Source organism: Pinus tabuliformis, chromosome 4_1 (genome assembly GCF_031772625.1).
Source record: "Pinus tabuliformis cultivar Carrire ecotype Pingquan chromosome 4_1, CPIR1, whole genome shotgun sequence".
Classification (NCBI taxonomy): Eukaryota; Viridiplantae; Streptophyta; class Pinopsida; order Pinales; family Pinaceae; genus Pinus; species Pinus tabuliformis.
Genome location: NC_142303.1, coordinates 251,818,014 through 251,830,406, shown reverse-complemented (window position 1 = coordinate 251,830,406; position 12,393 = coordinate 251,818,014).

The window sequence follows — 12,393 nt, the reverse complement described above, 5'->3', positions numbered from 1 at the left end:
GGATCGGTCTACAAGTTCTAGAACTGTAGGGGTTGGTTTAAGGTCGAGTAGGCCCAAGGTAAGTACATTTGTTGATGTTATAACATCAATTATAGCCCTAAGGTCTACCAGTACATTTGGAATATCAACCCCGTTAATTTTCACTGTAAGAATCGAGTCTCCTGGGTCACCATATTTGATGGGTGTAGTTTTTCCCAACATTATGTTTGAAAATTTTCCCATGACATGGATAGTGGGTGGATTTTTCGGTTTTCTTCCAAGATTTTTGGAACACAATTCCTTAATCATTTTAGCATAGATTGGCACATCCTTCATAGTCTGATGTAATGGAATATTAACAAATAAGTTTTGTACTTCCCCCAAAAAGTCAAATTGAGGTTGAGGAATTTGTTTACTCAAGGAAAACCTCTCAGGATAAGGTGGGCTTGTTTGACACTCTTGAGTGACAATTGTTTTGGAGGGGGGTTGTTGTTCCTTGGTAACTTGTATTGCATCACCCCCATTTTCCCTAGAGGGATTTTTAGGTGTTGGTTCTTCGAATTCATCGTTAGTGTGTTTAACAATGATCGGTGAAGTCTTAGTGTTTACCACCCATCCAGATCGAAGATTCAATTCATTGCATTCCTTAGTGGCAATACTATATGCAGGAAAGTTGCATGTCTCACCTGTTGGGATCCCCTATTATTCTGGTTCAAGTTGGATTAAACAAGAAGTTGCAGACGAAGAGGAGGATTTCTAGTAGAGGCATTAGGTGGAAGCTGTAGCTATTGTGGTGGCATAGGTTGGGGAAATTGATTTGTAGGAAGAGGAGGTCCACACAAGTTCTGGGACTAAGAAGGAACATGACCAGGTTGGGGGGACCATGACTACCAGGGCATTGGATACTGATAATATTGCGGCCATGAAGGTGGGAATGGTACAGGCTGAGACCCAAAATTCAAATTATTAAAATACTGAGAAGGATCTTGAGACATACCTTGATTCATATTCTGTGGTCGCGGTTGCCATGGCTTCTTTGATCCCATAAAGTAAAGTTGATATACTTCTTCATTTGCTTCTTGAAAGACTGCCTTCAGCCCAGGAAGAGATGGACACACACTGGTAGAATGAATTTACTCACATATTGCACAAGTTTCAACGATGTTGAGTGGAAATTCCTTTAGTGGGTGTTTCTTCCTGCATTGAGGGCAGAAGATGGCCATCACCTTCTCGGCTTCCATTTGTTTTTGTTTTGCCTGCAGATCATCCAGTTGTGAGGACAATTCACTCAGGGTATCAGTCCTCAAATTATCTAGCAAGATCCCTATTTCTTCTTTTGTAACCCCACTACTAGATGTCTTGAGAGCTCATATCCCTTACTTATGCCTTGCAGCTCCATGTGAACATTTGATACACAACCCATAGATGGTGTTGAATTCTTCCTTTGAGATATCCCCTCTTCCTACCATGTGTAGAAGTTCTAGGGATTCTTCCCTTAGTGCTTAGAGAAAGATTATCTTTAAAATAACCTTATCCAAATCACTATGCCCTGATCTTGCAGGTTATTTAAAACGTTGCCCTCCATATACTCATCTTCTTTTTGCATAATTTTAAAATTACCAATTTAATGTCTCGAGACTTGCCGTAGTCCTGATATTTTTCAAGGAAAATTTGCTTCATGTCATCCCATGTTGTAATAGATCTTCCCCCTAAACCATAAAGCATTGCATAGCTGTCCGTTTTAAGGTAGCAGGGAATATCTTCAATTTTTTAGGATTAGAAATATAATCATATCCTCGATAGACAACATCGAATTCGAAGAGGAATGTGTATGAATATTCGGAAGAGAGGTAATGGAAATTAGGTAATGCTGTTAAAGTAATAGGTTTCATGGGTGCATCACCTCTAATATATCTAATTGGGAATTTGATTGTAGAAGTTGTGTGGGCCATGAATATCTTCCGATATTCACTTGGGATCTCAACAGGTTCTGGCTGTTTTACAATGCATGGTTGAGTTTTTTTGACAACACTCCCTCGATCAAATGGTAGATTTCATTCCCTTGAGTATCCTTCCTTTCCTAAAACTTCAATTCTCAAATCCTCGAATCCTCCACTTCCTATTTCTTCTTCCCTCAGTTCTGCCTCTGTTACTGTGGGAGGCTCTGGTTGTGAAACTGAGTGGCCTCTAGATCTTGTATGAGACCTAACCTTAGCAACGACTCATGATGATTCTCCTGACTCAACTCTTGAAATGATTTCTTGGATATAGGTAATTCTTCTTAGATATTTCCTTCCTCAATCTCTTTTTGGGGGTCTCCCTCTGCCCCTTTTGTTCGTTTCTCTATTCATACAATCTAGAAACAAAGGAAAAACATCCAAATAAATCTAAGGCTCGGGTCCTGGAACAAGGTGAAAAAAAAAATTCCTGACCAGGATAAGAGGGTGGCCCGTATAATTAAAAAATAAGAAGAAATCCAATAGTTTAAACTCAGGCCCTGGAAGAGGTTTAGTATGGACTTCGCCTAACCAGGGTGAAAGAGTGTTCCTAAAATCAAGAAAACAAAAGAAAAATAAAAAAATCACATAATCTAAATCTTAGGTCCTGAAAGAGGTTAAAATGAGCTAATCAGGATGAGAGGGTGTTCCTATGGTCAATAATGGTTGTACTTTTGCGCCTTGGATAGCCTCCCTGGAAATGGCGCCAAAATGTTGGTGTTCAAATATGGATTGTAAATTCCACCCTTCTTCACATTTATTGTCAACCTGGGGTTTGTTAATTGTTTCAAGGCTACCATGCAAAGTCTATGCAGGCCACAGGTTCCCTACCCAACATTGAGCATTCACAAAGTACAAGGTCCAATAAGCATAATAGATTGAGTAACAACAAACTAATTACAGTAACAACAAATTGTAGTAACAATAGTTTGAATTCACAACAACTCAAAAATCCAATAAATCATTAAAAACAATGGAAAAAGGTAATCATAACAACAAAACCAACACAAACCTATGTACACAATTAATCCAACAACACCTGATCAAGAGAGTGGGTCCGACTCTTCAATTAGGGCTATGACAGAGAGCGAAGATCACATGAAGTTCAAGAAATCAGACTTTGCATTAATCAAGAAGAAAGTACAATAGAAAACTGTTGTTACACCTCTCAGATCCTTCTTGCATTTCTGCTCTATTAATCCTTACTTATACATTGTATCGTTACATAAATAATATTCAACAAACTCAGGAATTATGGTAGCCCTGTCTTCTCACAAATATACAATAATTTTTTTAACATAAACAAAATACAAAATATAGTAAGCATATTAATCCCTTAGCTCCTCGTCGGCTGAACGTTGTTACAACCCTTGTCCTAGAATAGCATTGCCAACTCACTAATAGTCATCACATTGATTTGTATCTTGTTAGTCATCATTATCTTGATTCTGTAAAGAAACTTTATTCAGCAAGTCATATAAGAAACATTCCCCTAGGAATACATTTCATTAATCAATATTTCAAAAAGACATGCCAACTTGATATACCTTCTTTGTTTTGAGATAGAAATTTGCCTCACAAAAGCTATGCAATGGACAAGGTGAAATGTATAAAATTAAGTGAAAATGGGTAATTTTATCGATAAACATGGGCCTCTTTAGCCTCCTTCCTCTATGCCTTGAAGGGATTCTTCAAGCTCAACTTCGATGGTGCCTCTAAGGGAAACTCCGGGCTCACTGGTCTAGGAGGAATAAATCGCAATGACATGGGGGGAGCGTTAAATTTTATGCTGCCTCCTATGGCACCACCATGAACAATGTAGCATAATATCTGGCATTGGAGAGAGGTCTGCACGTGGTAGCAGAGATGGGGGTGGAAAAACTCCAAGTCATAGGGGACTCCCAGATTGCTATAGCCATGCTTCAAAAACTCATCAACGGATCCCCCCAGATAGAATTATTAAGAGTTGGTGACTGGAACTGATAGGGGAACATATTCTCTCCAGGATTTCCTCCTTTGAATATATAATCACAGAACATGTAGATCGTGAAGGGAATAAGGTGACTGATAAATTTTCAAATTTGGGAAGTGATAATCAAGGGCAAGATTTGCTCCAAGATTGGTCCCCCTATTCACAAAACACCCACTTGATGGATACTTTTCGAATAGTGGTACTGGAAGAATCTTCCCTGCTGAGGGTGATGGACATAGCGCACGGGGCACCTCATGGCCCATGATGACCAACAACTGGCACACGGGTCGAGGGCCACCCCCCTTTCTGTCTCACTTCACCGGGCATACAGGGAGGAATAATGCTATGCGTGTGGAATTTAGTAGTGCCTCGACCAATGCAGGAGATGTCGTTCTAAGATTGAGGGTCGTTGACGGGAACTTCATTCATGTCTGGCTTCGACTTCATGCTCATGCCTGGTTCTTTACTTGCTGGAGAAGGAAGTGATGCCACTTCCATTGGGCAGGGTGGTGCCCCCAGAAACATGTTTTTCCCCTAGGCCATTGGCTTTATAAATTGGTAACTTTTCTAATGCAAGGGTGTTTTCTGAGTGTTTTATAACTATGATTCTCGGTGGAATTGGCCTTCGAGAGCTTTTGAACGATTTGTGTCTTGGTGTTCTGCAGTTATGGGTCTTTCGGTGGTTGGAGTGGACTGCATAAGTTACATTTCTCCTGAGAGGAGTGGTGGTTCTGTATATGGCTTCCATATTTTGGCTTTTGGACCCTTAATTGGGTTGTTTGGATTCTCCATGTGAGGTTTTCTGTGTCATTTAGGGGGAAAGGAGCAAGAATCTTGTTGGTAGAATTGATATTTTTCTACTGATGTAGTTGGGGGGGATTCCCTCAGAGTGTGGTGGGAAATTATGTGCTTCTTCCGGCCCTTCTGCGTTCGAATTATTCGAATTTCAGTACCTCTCTGTGTTTGAGCCTGGGGTGGCGCGACTGGTGGGGTGGAAGATCTCTTGAGTTTGTGTGGTGCTGTGTGGTTTCGGTTGGTGCGAGTCTACAAACCAGTTTGGTTAGCTGTTGGTTTCTGCACAGGGTGTGGCGGTCCTGGTGGGTGTGGGTTGGGTGTGCTTGGAGGGTCTTTGGCATTGTAGGTGAAGTTTCTAGTCCTGCGTTGATGCGTCCAACCCCGAGAAGAGGGTGGTCCTCCCTCCCTCCAAAGCCCTTTTCGGAGGGACGCAGGGATTGAGCTTCTAAATTGCAGAACACGGAGGAGGGGGTGGAGGTGTCTGTGGCTCGTTGGGATGACAAGTTGGTGGGAAGCTCCTAGAGGATGGTGGCTGGTGTGTGGGTTGGTTGAGGGCGTGACAACTCGGCGAAGTTCCATGGGGTCAATCATCACGAACACCGGTGAGGGGTAGGGCTTGGCAGCCTTGCGGCTCAGAACAATGAGCGGGTGTAGAGTATTTGGTTCCTGGTTAGAGGGTCTTTCAACATTTTTGCCTGGAAAATTATAGAGACTTGATTCAATCCCTACCGGAGCGATTGGAAACTATTGAAAGGATCTGATGGGAGGAACATGCAGAACTCAAATCTACCTTGGATAAATTGCACTACTTTTGGTGCCACGTCAAGGAGCATATTTTGGTGGTCTAGCGAGGACAAAACTTGCTATCAGATAAGGTGGAGAAGATGGACTCCTGAATGGATCATTCTAAGGAGCAGGACCAATGCTCATATCAACCTCTGCATCCTCCTAGGACAACCCTAGACAACCCAGCTTCCATCACGTCAGATGACTAGCATGACTACAAGTGTTTTCTATGTTTTACTCTTCTTCTGGTTCCTTTGGCCTTGTTGGTTTTGGACGATGTCCTTAGTTTTATTTTTGTACTTTTATCATATGTTGTATGCGGTGATCAACACACCTGGCTGGGGTGAGACAACCTATTTTTTGCTGCTCTTCTTGATGTACTTCTTTCTGAAGAATGAATAAAATTTCGACTTACAAAAAAAAAAAAAAATATTATTATTTTATTATAAAAAGAATTTTCAGAAAATTGTTATATGAAATTATCAATATATATAACTTAACTATACATGCAATTAAAAAACAAATTAACAAGACTTTTAACTATAGATATTCCCTCCCATTTTCCCATGGAGATTATTCACCTTCACACAATATTTTAGAATATTATTAGTATTAATTATAGATGAAAGAGGTTCTAACACTACTTGGCCCCATACAATAAACAATTCAACAATCAACACAAGAGTCAATCTAGCAATCAACCTCCACAACAATGGCAACACCATGTCCAATCCAACCAACTCAAACAACACAAAAACGCGGGGCTAGTTTAAATAAAAAGTCATATAGAAAGATGAAATGGTTCTAGAAGCAAACAAAATCAAGAATAAACATGGATTTCCAAGATGTAGAGGAGCCAACTTAGCCCACAAAAGTATATTTGATTCACTACTAGTTTCAAATAACCAAATTTTTATTTGTATAATTAATTCAATATAGAGTCTGCCATTAGATGAAAAAAACGATGAAAAGTGTAGCAATAGTGAGGAGAAGAAGAGTAAAGAGAAACATAACTGGAAAGAACTCATAGATGAAGCACACAAATAGTTACAAATTAGAACATATAATATGGAAATAGATTTATTGAACTCCATCCAACACCCTGTACATCAACTTATTGATATAAATGTGTGATTGCAACAGGAGACGAAAAAGATGTAGCATGAAAAATAAAAATGCTAAATTAAACCAAACATATGTAACTTTCAAAGAGGAATTTATTAAATTTAAGCAAAGTAGACAATCAATAGAATTAGTTGCACAATAGGTCATAACAACATTGACCATGTTAAATAATTGGCCAACATATTTTACATCCACATGTCGTTGACTGGAAGTGCAGCAGAGCCTAAAAAAAGATTTGAATTATGGGGAAAACCCATTATCGACTTCAAATCTCAGCAAAATCTATCAACACAAGTAGCTAAAAAAAAGGAATTTGGGGATACATTGATTGGAGAAGAAAGGAGGAGGATTTGAGAAGGAAAAAGAGTGCAGGTTGAAGCAAACACTACTCTCAACCACCTAAATAGAGTCATACAATATAAACAACATCTAGAGGATCAATGCAATCTCGACTTGTAAGTAGTACATGAAGCTACATTGATAAATTAACTATAATATTTGGCACATATGACTTCAACAAGGGTGCAAATTTAGTACATAGTTTAGAACTTGACATCTTTTGACTAGAAGTTGCAACAACTTGCTCCCATATTTATAAAATTGTGTTTGGTTGACTATAGAATTTCCAACCATGGCCCCACAATGTATCTACTCCAACTTATTCAAGCTTCCAATTTTTTTCTCCCAAGACGTTAGAATCAAATTTTCCAATGTTGAGCCATCAATCATAATCAATAGGAATAGACGTGGAAGGTTCACATTAGACATATTGGCATTGAAAACAAAAAAAAATGTTTAACTATTAAGGAAAGACGTACCCCTTTATATATGGCCAAAAATAATTTGAAAGAAGTATAGCCTAAAGTGCACATGATGATAGCTTCTCCCATAATTTGTTAATCCCAACACCAAGAAAAGAAGACCCTCTAACTAATCAAGCTTTAGATACACAACAATAATAAATATCATTTAGAAAGTGTCATTCTATTAGTCCTATAAATTCTTGTATTTTGTAATCTCTCTTCAAATTTTGCAATGTAAATCCACATCCCCCACTTACTTGGGACAAACAAATAATTGAGTAGGGGGATGTTGGAAGGGCTAGTCGACTCTGTCAACTAGACTTGACAGACGACCTAAGTCAGAAATGTAAGTCGATCAACCACATAGTTAGGAAGACTGACTAAAGTATTTAGATAGTTGCAGTTACCTTGTAACTGAGTCATACATATAAATGGGGAATTGATGTTACAGAGAGGGAGAGAAGGAAGGGGATATTGTATTTCTTTGGTATATTAATAAAGTTCTTATTACTAGACTCCCATTAGTTGTCTTTTCTTCTACATTCTCCCATCTATGTATATGTGTGTATTGTAGTTTATATACCACTATCTAATGCTCTAATAGGATACTACTAGTAACTTCTTTACAATTCCTTATATTACAACATCTATTAAAGCATTCTAAAAATTTTAACCCTTCAATCCATACTACTCTCCACCTTGCAAATTTAAAAGAAAAATGGATAATCTAAATACAAATACTAGTCAATAGTTTCCTTATACCTTCCTATAGCCACCCCAAAGAAAACCCTAACACCATTCTAATCCCAATACACAAATAAAACTCAACATGAAAGCTTCAACATAATCTTACACATAACACATGATTTGAACGAATAATTCTAATGATCATATAATGATCATATGTGCATCTTCAATAGAGAGTTGTTAGGAGTGATATAAATAATTCTTGAAACATTTTAGAGTTGATTGTATTGATTTTAAAACAACTTTGAATTAATTATACTAATTAAGACTTTAAAAAATATATTAATTAAGATAATATTAATTGATTATATTAAAGTCTATTAATTTGGACTTTAAAAAGTATATTAGTTAAAATAATATTAATTTAAAATCACATTGTAAATTAAAAAAATCATAAAAACTTATTAAACTATACCTATAAAACATATAAAACATATTCCTAGTAATTAATAATTAGTTTTTCTGAATTACAGTATGCCTTGACAAAACATATTCCTAGTAATTAATAATTAGTTTTTCTGAATTACAGTATGCCTTGACAAAAGACATCAAAACCCTTGCCTCATGATCTCACAAAAATACATATTCCTAACGATTAATGATTAGTTTTTCTGAATTAGAATATGCCTTTGACAAAAGACATTCAACCCATTGCCTCGTGATCTCACAAAAATACATATTCCTAATGATTAATAATTAGTTTTTCTGAATTACAATATGTCTTGAGAAAATACATCCAAACCCTTCCCTCATGATCTCACAAAAGTACTTGATATAAAAGATGTAATTTAAGATACCTTTATGTGGTTGTGTTTATAATGTTTTTCCATTTGTGTATTTAGGATTTGAAAGATTGTTGAAAATGTAATTAAAAATATATTTTTGTGATCTGGTCACTAACTCTCATAAAAGTACTTGCTATAAAAGATATTGGAAGATGTAACTTAAGATATTTTATGTTGTGTTTATAATATTTTGCAATTGGTTTATTTACAAAATATATCAAGGCATTTACTTATATTATAAATTATTATTTAAAATTATGGTTATTATTATTATTTATAAATATAATTAAATATTTTATATAATTATTTTTTAAAAATAAATATTTTTTTAATATTTTAAATTAAATATATTTTTTAAGGAAAAATAATATTTGTTTTATAAAAATACATTTTATTAATTAAAAATTAATATTTCTTATATATATATATATTTTATAAATGATATTTTTTTTAATAAATTTATATATAATTAAATATAACAATTTTATTATTATTCTTATTTTAAGATTTATAAAATGTAAAGAGAGTCTAAATTTTATAGAAATCAATTTTATAAACTTGAACTATATATTTTAATGAAAAATATTAAATATTAAATTATTTAAATTATTGAGTTTAAAAGTCTAATATGGAAAAGATGTAGTAGTGTCTTATGTTACATTATCTAAATATTTTGACTAGATCAAATTATTAATGAGTTTTGAATTGTTAATTTTGATAATCCACGATTTTTCTTATAATATTTTTATTTGATATAAATTATTTAAAAACATAAAATTTTAATCAATGTTTTTTTTTACCAAAACAATCTCGAGCCAAAATGTCTAGGAAGCTCCTGGAATCAAACTAGGTTGGGATCTAGAGCCAAAATGCCTAGGAATCTCCGGGAATCAAACTAGGTTGGGATCAAACAAGAGAAAAGGTTGGCGAGACGAAAGAGTCCATTCAGCGAAAAATGGCCGAACCGGCCAAACGAGCCAAGCAACCTTTGGAGGAGGGTCAGGAGAAAAGCACGGAATCTGTATATGTCGAGGAAGAGCCAGGGGAAGAGAATGCAGAAGCTTCTGTTGCGAAAAAAAGGTGGTAAAGGCACTCTGGAAGTCGTGGGTAAAACCGTTATGAACGTAGCGAAAATGGTCAATGAAACCTTGGTGGGCAAATGCTCTTAGGATCTTCTCTCGGCCGTTCATGTTCATAATAGATTTTTTTGCGTATTATATTTTACTAATATTTTAGTATGGTCATCTGTGACACGTTTTGTGGTGAGTTTCATTTGTCAAAATTGTAAACTTCTTCTTAAATTCGAGAGATTTGATCCAATCGTGATTTGTTAGGGTACTTATTATTTTTTTGTTATGATAAATAATAAGGGTTAAATTAAATTTCATTGAATGGTAAATTGAAGTATTGGTTAATTATAATTATGCACGTTGTTGTAGATATCGATAACTTTGTTCCTAATTTTATTTGTTGAAATATAAATTGGTCTACCATAAAAATATGTGAATAACCCAAAACCCAAAAGCTTTGACATGAGTGAAAGTTCACCACCCTAAAAAGCTTTGACATGAGTGAAAGTTCACCACCCTAAAAACTATTAGCAAGATATTTCATATATCAACTTTTGTCAATATACACATGATGTTGTAGTTGCATGTGACCATCTTAGACATTAGGAGCAGATAGATGAGTAAGATTTAATACTATAAATTTATTTTTATTTAAAAATAATTGAACATTTAAATAAATATTCAAATAAATAATGAAACATATATTAAATTCAAGCTATTAATAATATGATTGAATTGGTTCCAAAAGAAATTATTAATTTGATTGGAATTTTAGATTTATGAAAATTTTATTTTTTTATAATTAGTTTATGATAATTAAAAAAAATAGTTATTATAATATTGTATCATTAATTTATGAAAATAATCAAAAAAATATTATAATATTGCATCACTTGAAGACATTTTATAATAATTATTGTAGGACTTATTATAGAATATTGGTAATTACAATTTGTTGCACTTTAAAAAAAAATTAATTGTAAAAATTAGTTTTAACATTATAAAATTGCAAATAAGATGCAAGAGTGTTTCATATACACTACTCGAGATAAATAACATAACATATTTTAAAATTAAATGATAAAGATATTTTTAACAATATAATATTTTATTTATGATTTTTAAAAAAATATGTGAAAAATATTATGAAAAAATTCATTTAATTTTTTTTTTAATTTTAAAATTTATTTAATGGTATATTTATTAATGAAATGTTATAAACTAAAAGACACCAAATTATTCACAAACGGTTTATAAATAAAACGTGAACTCAGGCAGTATATATATAAAATTTAGTTTTTTATTTTAATTGTAATAACTATATTTGACTTAATAAATTATTATTTTCTCAATTAAAACAACCTAAATTACATAATAAAATTAACCAATTTCAAAATAAAATAGGAAAAAAAACTAACATTAACCAATTTCAAAATAAAATAGAAAAAAAAACTAACATTAACCAATTTCAAAGCAAAATCCAAAAAAACCTAATCAAGTGGGCTAATACCAAGAGGTTGAAAAGAGATGCAAAAGACTTTGTTTATCTGATTATTAGCCCATGCCACCATTGTTTGAGCTTGCTTTGTTTATATCAGCTAGATCAATGAGCCAAAATAGTAACTCAAGCACTCGCCTGCTGTTGGCTCGGGTCCGTAAACCGCGGAGAGACTTCTGGTTCTCCGTGTGTATCTGTTGCAGTACGTCAAATTAACTCTCGATGGGTTGAGCCTTCCAATGCCCGTACGAAGTAACAAAGCAACCTGAGAGCCTAACATAAATAAATGACATTGTATAATAACATGTTAAACCTGAAACCCAATCAAATTAATAATAAATATATTAATTTATTTTTAAAAAATAATAAATTTCAGTTTTTAAAGTTAAATTTTAGAATAATTTTTGGTCCAACATAAAGTAATATGGTTTTGGCCCAATACCAAATACGATATAATAAATTGAAATGCAAATTAAAAATAGTTACTTAGTTTTGATGTCTTGATGTCTTTTACTTTATGATAATGACTAACGCTGGAAAGGTTAGATTGCAATTGGTTATCTAACTGACATGTTAATAAAAATAAATTGTTTGCAGTAGTTAAGAGAAACAGTTGCCAAGAAACAATTACCCCTCTGTCTAGGAATGAAATATAGAGGGGGAGAGAGGAGCAAAAGGCATCCTAGAGCTAGGTGGAAAGGAAATATATAGAGGCGAAGAGGAGCAAAAGGCATCCTAGCGCTGGGTGGAATAATCCAGTGGGAAATTCGCTCAAACATAGTGAAAAGAAAGTACAGAGCTTGAGGCTAGACAGTGAGTCCTAAGGCCCAAGGCAC